This window comes from Trichomycterus rosablanca, chromosome 15 (assembly GCF_030014385.1).
Source record: "Trichomycterus rosablanca isolate fTriRos1 chromosome 15, fTriRos1.hap1, whole genome shotgun sequence".
NCBI lineage: Eukaryota > Metazoa > Chordata > Actinopteri > Siluriformes > Trichomycteridae > Trichomycterus > Trichomycterus rosablanca.
The window spans coordinates 500,361-509,463 of NC_086002.1; positions in this window are offsets into that span (position 1 = coordinate 500,361).

Consider the following 9,103-nt stretch of genomic DNA (forward strand, 5'->3'; position numbering starts at 1 on the left):
ATTTTCTACAGGGCTGTTAATACCCGGGGAAAAGGAGCGGCGTCCACAAACTAATGAGCGTTACTGAGTTTAAACTCATTTCATTTATTCTCTACAGAATTCAATATAAAATAGAAATCAATGATTTTTAGTTTCATGTTGGATTGTAGTGAAGCAAAATCACCAGCAGTTTTAGTTCTCGCTTCACCACCGCCAGAGAAATGAAGCAAATCCTCGCACGGCACCCAATCAACCAAACAATCAAACTAACCAATCAACCAACCAATCAAACTAACTAACCAATCAAACTAAACAACCAAACAATCAAACTAACCAACCAATCAAACCAACCAATCAACCAACCAATCAAACTAACTAACCAATCAAACTAAACAACCAAACAATCAAACTAACCAACCAATCAAACCAACCAATCAACCAACCAATCAAACTAACTAACCAATCAAACTAAACAACCAAACAATCAAACTAACCAACCAATCAAACCAACCAATCAACCAACCAATCAAACTAACCAACCAAACAATCAAACTAACCAACCAATCAAACCAACCAATCAACCAACCAATCAAACTAACTAACCAATCAAACCAACCAATCAACCAACCAATCAAACTAACTAACCAATCAAACTAAACAACCAAACAATCAAACTAACCAACCAATCAAACCAAGCAATCAAACTAACTAACCAAACTAAACAACCAAACAATCAAACTAACCAACCAATCAAACTAACCAACCAAACCACCAACCAATCAAACCAACTAATCAACCAACCAATCGAACTAACCAATCAAACTAAACAACCAACCAATCAAACTAACCAACCAAACAACCAATCAAACTAACCAACCAATCAAACTAACCAAACAACCAACCAATCAAACTAACCAACCAAACAACCAACCAATCAAACTAACCAACCAATCAAAATAAACAATCAACCAATCAAACTAACCAACCAATCAAACTAACCAACCAAACAACCAACCAATCAAACTAACCAACCAATCAAACTAAACAACCAACCAATCAAACTAACCAACCAACAAACTGACCAGACAACAAACTGACCAATCAAACAACTAACTAACCAAGTAATCAACCACCCATCCAACTAATCAACCACTTAGCAAACCAACCAAACAGCCAACCAACCAACCAACTCAGCAAACCAAACCAAACAACCAAACAAACAAACCAACCAAACAACAAACCAGCTAACAAACTAACCAACCAGTAAACTAACTCTTGTTTGTAACTTTGTAACTAAACAACCAACTTGACATTATGGGCTGGTGCATTAGCATTGGTATTGGTGTGAGCAGTATTAGTATTATTTAGATGTGATTAGTATTGATATTAATTAGCTGTTAGTATTGCACTGATTAGTATTGTATTGTTAGTATTGGTATTGATTAGGTGCGATTAGTACCAGTATTGATTAGATGTGATTAGTATTGTTTGTTTAGGTGTGATTAGTATTGATATTAATTAGCTGTTGTTAGTATTGCACTGATTAGTATTGTATTGTCAGTATTGGTATTGATTAGGTGTGATTAGTACCAGTATTGATTAGATGTGATTAGTTTTGTTTGTTTAGGTGTGATTAGTATTGATATTAATTAGCTGTTGTTAGTATTGCACTGATTAGTATTGTATTGTCAGTATTGGTATTGATTAGGTGTGATTAGTACCAGTATTGATTAGATGTGATTAGTTTTGTTTGTTTAGGTGTGATTAGTATCAGTGTTAATCAGATGTGATTAGTATTGATATTGATTAGATATGATTAGTATTGTTTAGGTGTGATTAGTATCAGTACTGATTACAAGTGATTAGTATTAATGTTAATCAGGTGTGATTAGTATTGATATTGATAAGATGTGATTATTATTATATTGATTAGGTGTTATTGGTATCTGTATTTATTAGATGTGATTAGTACTTGTATTAATTAGTATTAGTATTGTATTGTAATGAGTATTGTATTGTTTGTATCAGTGTTTATTAGGTCTGATTAGTATTAATGTTAATCAGATGTGATTAGTACTAGTATTGGTTAGATGTAATTAGTACTAGTATTGATTAAATGTGATTAGTACTGATATTGATTAGATGTGATTAGTATTGGTATTGATTAGTGTTGTATTGTTAGTATCAGTGTTAATTAGATGTATTTTTTATTCATTAGGTGTGATTAGTATTAATATTGATTAGATATGATTAGCATTGTTTAGTTTAGGTGTGATTAGTGTTTTGATTAGTATCATATTGATTACAAGTGATTAGTATTAATGTTAATCAGATGTGATTAGTACTGGTATTGGTTAGACGTGGTTAGTATCATGTTGATCAGCTGTAATTAGTATCAATATTGATTAGTTGTGATTAGTATCGGCTAAATGTGTTTATATAAAGAACAAACACAGATGAACTCGGATCAGTCCTGAAGGTTTACAGACTCTTTCCTGGCGTTAGCGTTTATCTGCCGCCGCCGGTGTAGCGTGACGGTGGCTCCGGCGTCACCTGATCATCGTTTCCTAAAAGTTATAAAATCCTAATTAGCGCCCGACTGGTTTCCACGGCGACCTTGAGGATGCGCTACAATTACAATTAGCGCTATTAGCATTTCTTTAGGCTAATCTCCTCCCTTCTATCTCTCGAGACGCCGAAACTTTTACTCGTGTTTGACGACGCGGCGGCTCAGGTCGGGTTAGCGTTATTAATTAATTTATTATTAACGAATCTGACTGTATAACACACACACACACACGCACACACACACACACACACACACACGCACACACACACACACACACGCACACACACACACACACGGCTAATCCAGCGCTAGCCCCATCCCTCTACTCTGTCCCCTCTCTGGCTCTCGGCTACAGATTTAGCCAGCTTATCTCCAATTAGCGGTGAAGAGCTATCGAGTATGCTAAGTGTAAACAGCATTAGATTTAGCACGCTAAAGCTTACGCGCATCCCCTCTCGCCCTCTTTTGTATGCTAATTCCAGATTGGACTTCCTCCCGCTCGCCCTCGTCGCCTCGCGCTCAGGACGGTCTGAAGTAAATATCAGAGAAATCTCCGCTCTAAATTAGCTTCAAGTTGCTAGCCGTGGCTAATCGCATTAAGAGGCTACGCTAACTGGGATGAGTTTTTTTCCTCTCTGAAGTAAAAAGGCCAAATCCGGGCGATGGAGAGCTCCCGCCGGAGCCCGGCTAGATGAGACAGAGGGAAGCTAATCCATACCGCCGCGCTCCTGAGGGAAGGAGCGCTAAACTCACAGTCTCACAGCTCTTCACTCGTTTTATTAGCTGTTAGCGCTAACGCTGCGGCGTCTCTCTTGTGGTGGGAGCTAAATGGACGGCGGGTGAATCGCTGCTCCTGTGAGGATTGTCATTTAATAAAATATTATTAACCCGCCGCGTCTGTAAACTTCAGAACCGCCGCGTGGTGGATAATGCTAATCGAACTGCGCTAGGTTATGACGTTCTAGATTAGCATACCGTGGCGTAGGATCAGAAATAATGAGAAGCACCAGAAGCTTCTGTGACCACATCATACTGAGAACATCCAGGGTTCCAAATCTCCATAATGTACATGTTTAAGCCCTCCAGTGGCCTGCGTTCCCAGTAATATGGTTCCAGTGTCCTGTGTTCTTACTGATCCCTGTTACCAGGGCAACCCAGTGTCTCCAGTCCGGTTATTCCCAGTGCTCCGTGTTCCCAGATCCTGTATTCTAATAGGTCTATAATCCAGGGTTCCCAATCTCCACAACTGTACATATTTAGGCCCCCTAGTGTCCTATATTCCCAGTAATATGGTTCCAGTGTCCCACATGTCCACTAATTCATGTTACCAGGGCAACCCAGTGTTTCCAGTGTTCTTCCCAGTGCTCTGTGTTCCCAGATCCTGTGTTCTAATGGTTCTATGATTTGGGGTTCCCAATTCCAACAATTGTACATATTTAGGCCCTCTAGTGTCTTATATTCCCAGTAAGGTGGTTCCAGTGTCTCGCATTCTCACTGATCCCTGTTACCAGGGCAACCCAGTGTTTCCAGTGTTTGTTCCCAGTGTTCTGTGTTCCCAGATTCTGTATTCCAATGGTTCTACTACTTGGGGTTCCCAATTCCCACAAACGTACATATTTAAGCCCTCTAGTGTCCTGTATTACCCAGATATTGTTCCAGTGTCCCACGTTCCCACTGATCCATGTTACCAGGGCAACCCAGTGTTTCCAGTGTTTTCCCCCAGTGCTCTGTGTTCCCAGATCCTGTATCCCAATGGTTCTATGATTCGGGGTCCCCAATTCCCACAATTGTACATATTTGGGCCCTCCAGTATCTGTTTAGTCCCAGTAATATGGTTCCAGTGTCCCGTGTTCCCACTGATCCCTGTTACCTGGGCAACCCAGTGTTTCCAGTGTTTCTTTTTCCAGTGTTCTCTGTTTCCAGATCCTGTGTTCCAATAGTTTCATGATCCAGGGTTCCCAATCTCCACAAACGTACATATTTAGGTCTTTTAGTGTCCAATATTCCCAGTAATGTGGTCCCAGTGTCCCGTGTTCCCACTGATCCCTGTTACCAGGGCAACCCAGTGTTTCCAGTCCAGTTGATCCCAGATCCTGTGTTCCAATGGTTCTATCATTCAGGGGTTCCATATTTTGGTTCCTACTCTACTTGAAAAGTTTTGGAACACCCCTGTTAATTTAATAAGGTGTAATCAATCAATTCCAGGTGTGCAGCAACAGTTTAGGGAAGGTCCATGAGCATGGTCCTGACCTCAGCCCCACTCAACAGCTCTGAGATGAACCGGAACACCTGGAACTGATAAATCAGCACCCAGCCGTACAAATGCTCTCATCTCTTGGCTGAATGGGCACAAATTCCCACACACAGGTTCTTTTTGGACTGGGACGTCCGACATGCCGGCGATCGGGCGTCCGAATACTTTTGCCCATGTGCCGTATATCAGCGGGTCAGCAGCAGTCCGGGACACGCCCGCGTGTTCTCCGTTTAGCCGGACAGATCGAGGGAACAAATCTCTGCCGTTTATTCAGCTGGAGGAGGAAAAACGCTGAGCTAACGCCGCCGCCGCCGGTCCAGCTCGTAAACGTAGCAACACTAGCGGCGTGTTTATGACTGCTTATAAGGCAGCCTCGTAAAACAGGCGTTTATTTATTTATTTAGCTCGGTCTCGGCCGAAGGTTAAAGCCGCCGCGTCTGGAGAACGTTATTTATATCCTGTTCTTCCTAAACACACTTGAAGCTGAAGTGCCGGTGCGGAACGCCGATCGATCAGTTAGTAACGGAATAAATAAGGAACGACGCCCCCCCGGCGGGACGCGGACCCCGGAGCACGGGACCGCGCTAACGTTTAACTCACGCGTGTAGAACCGGGTCCAGCGTTCCCTCAGAGCTGTTTAACACAGTAAACACGTGCTAGCCGGGCGGTAATGAGGGACCGCGCTAACGTTTAACTCACGCGTGTAGAACCGGGTCCAGCGTTCCCTCAGAGCTGTTTAACACAGTAAACACGTGCTAGCCGGGCGGTAATGAGGGACCGCGCTAACGTTTAACTCACGCGTGTAGAACCGGGTCCAGCGTTCCCTCAGAGCTGTTTAACACAGTAAACACGTGCTAGCCGGGCGGTAATGAGGGACCGCGCTAACGTTTAACTCCCGCGTGTAGAACCAAGTCCAGCGTTCCCTCAGAGCTGTTTAACACAGTAAACACGTGCTAGCCGGGCGGTAATCAGGGACCGCGCTAACGTTTAACTCCCGCGTGTAGAACCGGGTCCAGCGTTCCCTCAGAGCTGTTTAACACAGTAAACACGTGCTAGCCGGGCGGTAATCAGGGACCGCGCTAACGTTTAACTCCCGCGTGTAGAACCGGGTCCAGCGTTCCCTCAGAGCTGTTTAACACAGTAAACACGTGCTAGCCGGGCGGTAATCAGGGACCGCGCTAACGTTTAACTCCCGCGTGTAGAACCGGGTCCAGCGTTCCCTCAGAGCTGTTTAACACAGTAAACACGTGCTAGCCGGGCGGTAATCAGGGACCGCGCTAACGTTTAACTCCCGCGTGTAGAACCGGGTCCAGCGTTCCCTCAGAGCTGTTTAACACAGTAAACACGTGCTAGCCGGGCGGTAATCAGGGACCGCGCTAACGTTTAACTCACGCGTGTAGAACCGGGTCCAGCGTTCCCTCAGAGCTGTCTAACACAGTAAACACGTGCTAGCCGGGCGGTAATCAGGGACCGCGCTAACGTTTAACTCCCGCGTGTAGAACCGGGTCCAGCGTTCCCTCAGAGCTGTTTAACACAGTAAACACGTGCTAGCCGGGCGGTAATCAGGGACCGCGCTAACGTTTAACTCCCGCGTGTAGAACCAAGTCCAGCGTTCCCTCAGAGCTGTTTAACACAGTAAACACGTGCTAGCCGGGCGGTAATCAGGGACCGCGCTAACGTTTAACTCACGCGTGTAGAACCGGGTCCAGCGTTCCCTCAGAGCTGTCTAACACAGTAAACACGTGCTAGCCGGGCGGTAATCAGGGACCGCGCTAACGTTTAACTCACGCGTGTAGAACCGGGTCCAGCGTTCCCTCAGAGCTGTTTAACACAGTAAACACGTGCTAGCCGGGCGGTAATCAGGGACCGCGCTAACGTTTAACTCCCGCGTGTAGAACCGGGTCCAGCGTTCCCTCAGAGCTGTTTAACACAGTAAACACGTGCTAGCCGGGCGGTAATCAGGGACCGCGCTAACGTTTAACTCCCGCGTGTAGAACCGGGTCCAGCGTTCCCTCAGAGCTGCCTAACACAGTAAACACGTGCTAGCCGGGCGGTAATCAGGGACCGCGCTAACGTTTAACTCACGCGTGTAGAACCGGGTCCAGCGTTCCCTCAGAGCTGTTTAACACAGTAAACACGTGCTAGCCGGGCGGTAATCAGGGACCGCGCTAACGTTTAACTCACGCGTGTAGAACCGGGTCCAGCGTTCCCTCAGAGCTGTTTAACACAGTAAACACGTGCTAGCCGGGCGGTAATCAGGGACCGCGCTAACGTTTAACTCCCGCGTGTAGAACCGGGTCCAGCGTTCCCTCAGAGCTGTTTAACACAGTAAACACGTGCTAGCCGGGCGGTAATCAGGGACCGCGCTAACGTTTAACTCACGCGTGTAGAACCGGGTCCAGCGTTCCCTCAGAGCTGTCTAACACAGTAAACACGTGCTAGCCGGGCGGTAATCAGGGACCGCGCTAACGTTTAACTCCCGCGTGTAGAACCAAGTCCAGCGTTCCCTCAGAGCTGTTTAACACAGTAAACACGTGCTAGCCGGGCGGTAATCAGGGACCGCGCTAACGTTTAACTCCCGCGTGTAGAACCAAGTCCAGCGTTCCCTCAGAGCTGTTTAACACAGTAAACACGTGCTAGCCGGGCGGTAATCAGGGACCGCGCTAACGTTTAACTCACGCGTGTAGAACCGGGTCCAGCGTTCCCTCAGAGCTGTTTAACACAGTAAACACGTGCTAGCCGGGCGGTAATCAGGGACCGCGCTAACGTTTAACTCCCGCGTGTAGAACCGGGTCCAGCGTTCCCTCAGAGCTGTTTAACACAGTAAACACGTGCTAGCCGGGCGGTAATCAGGGACCGCGCTAACGTTTAACTCCCGCGTGTAGAACCGGGTCCAGCGTTCCCTCAGAGCTGCCTAACACAGTAAACACGTGCTAGCCGGGCGGTAATCAGGGACCGCGCTAACGTTTAACTCCCGCGTGTAGAACCGGGTCCAGCGTTCCCTCAGAGCTGTTTAACACAGTAAACACGTGCTAGCCGGGCGGTAATCAGGGACCGCGCTAACGTTTAACTCACGCGTGTAGAACCGGGTCCAGCGTTCCCTCAGAGCTGTTTAACACAGTAAACACGTGCTAGCCGGGCGGTAATCAGGGACCGCGCTAACGTTTAACTCCCGCGTGTAGAACCAAGTCCAGCGTTCCCTCAGAGCTGTTTAACACAGTAAACACGTGCTAGCCGGGCGGTAATCAGGGACCGCGCTAACGTTTAACTCCCGCGTGTAGAACCGGGTCCAGCGTTCCCTCAGAGCTGCCTAACACAGTAAACACGTGCTAGCCGGGCGACTCTGTTAATAAGCGTAACTCCAGGAACGCTGATAGATTTTGGGACGCGCCCTCGTCTAGATCTGAAGGTTCCTCCTGCAGCAGGAACGTCGAGGCCCGATTGTGAGTCTGACAGGAAGATGAATGGTGGTGAGGAGAGCGGCCGGTGGAGAAGCTTCACCTCGTCCAATCAGCGCTCCCTAAAAACCAGCGCTAGTCAGCCTGAACGGGAACTCAGTCAGGAACGCGCTAACAGAGCAACGCTAACCGCCACGCTAAGCAGATTACCGGAGGAACCGGCGTGAGGGAGAGGGACGGGGACGCTCCGGAGATACAGAGAGAGGAACTCTGAGAGAGGAGAATCATCATCATCATCACCTTCATCATCATCACCACCATCATCACCTTCATCATCAGCATCATCATCATCATCATGAAAATAAAATGAAGGTGGTCGGTTGGTAGGTCTGGTGTTTACACCAGCATTTCAAACTGGTATCTAGATTTCATCTAATCAGTGTAGAGCAGTGGTCCAGGCCCCACCATCAACAAGTTGCCACTGTTGGGCCCCTAAGCAAGGCCCTTAAACCTCAGTTGCCTAAATTGTAAGTGTAAGTCGCTTCGGATAAAAGCTTCCGCTACATGCCAGAAATGTAAATGAAAGCCAATTTATAATAAAAAACTAGACTATAAAGAGAGAAGCTGAGGTTCCTCACAGGTCCACGTTCTTCTCATTCCCTCTTTTCTCAATGTTCTCCTTGTTCTCATTCTCCACATTTTTATTGTTCCTCTGGTTCTCCATGTTCTCCTTGTTCTCTACTCTCTCCAAGCTCTCCATGTTCTCCTTGTTCTCCACGTTCTTGCTCACTTTGTTTTACAAGAGTCAACATCCAGGAATCCAGCAGCGCAGAGAAAAGATCAAAGACAAACAGAATAAAATCAATAAGAAGCTTTAATACAGACTCGTGTTCTCCAGCAACT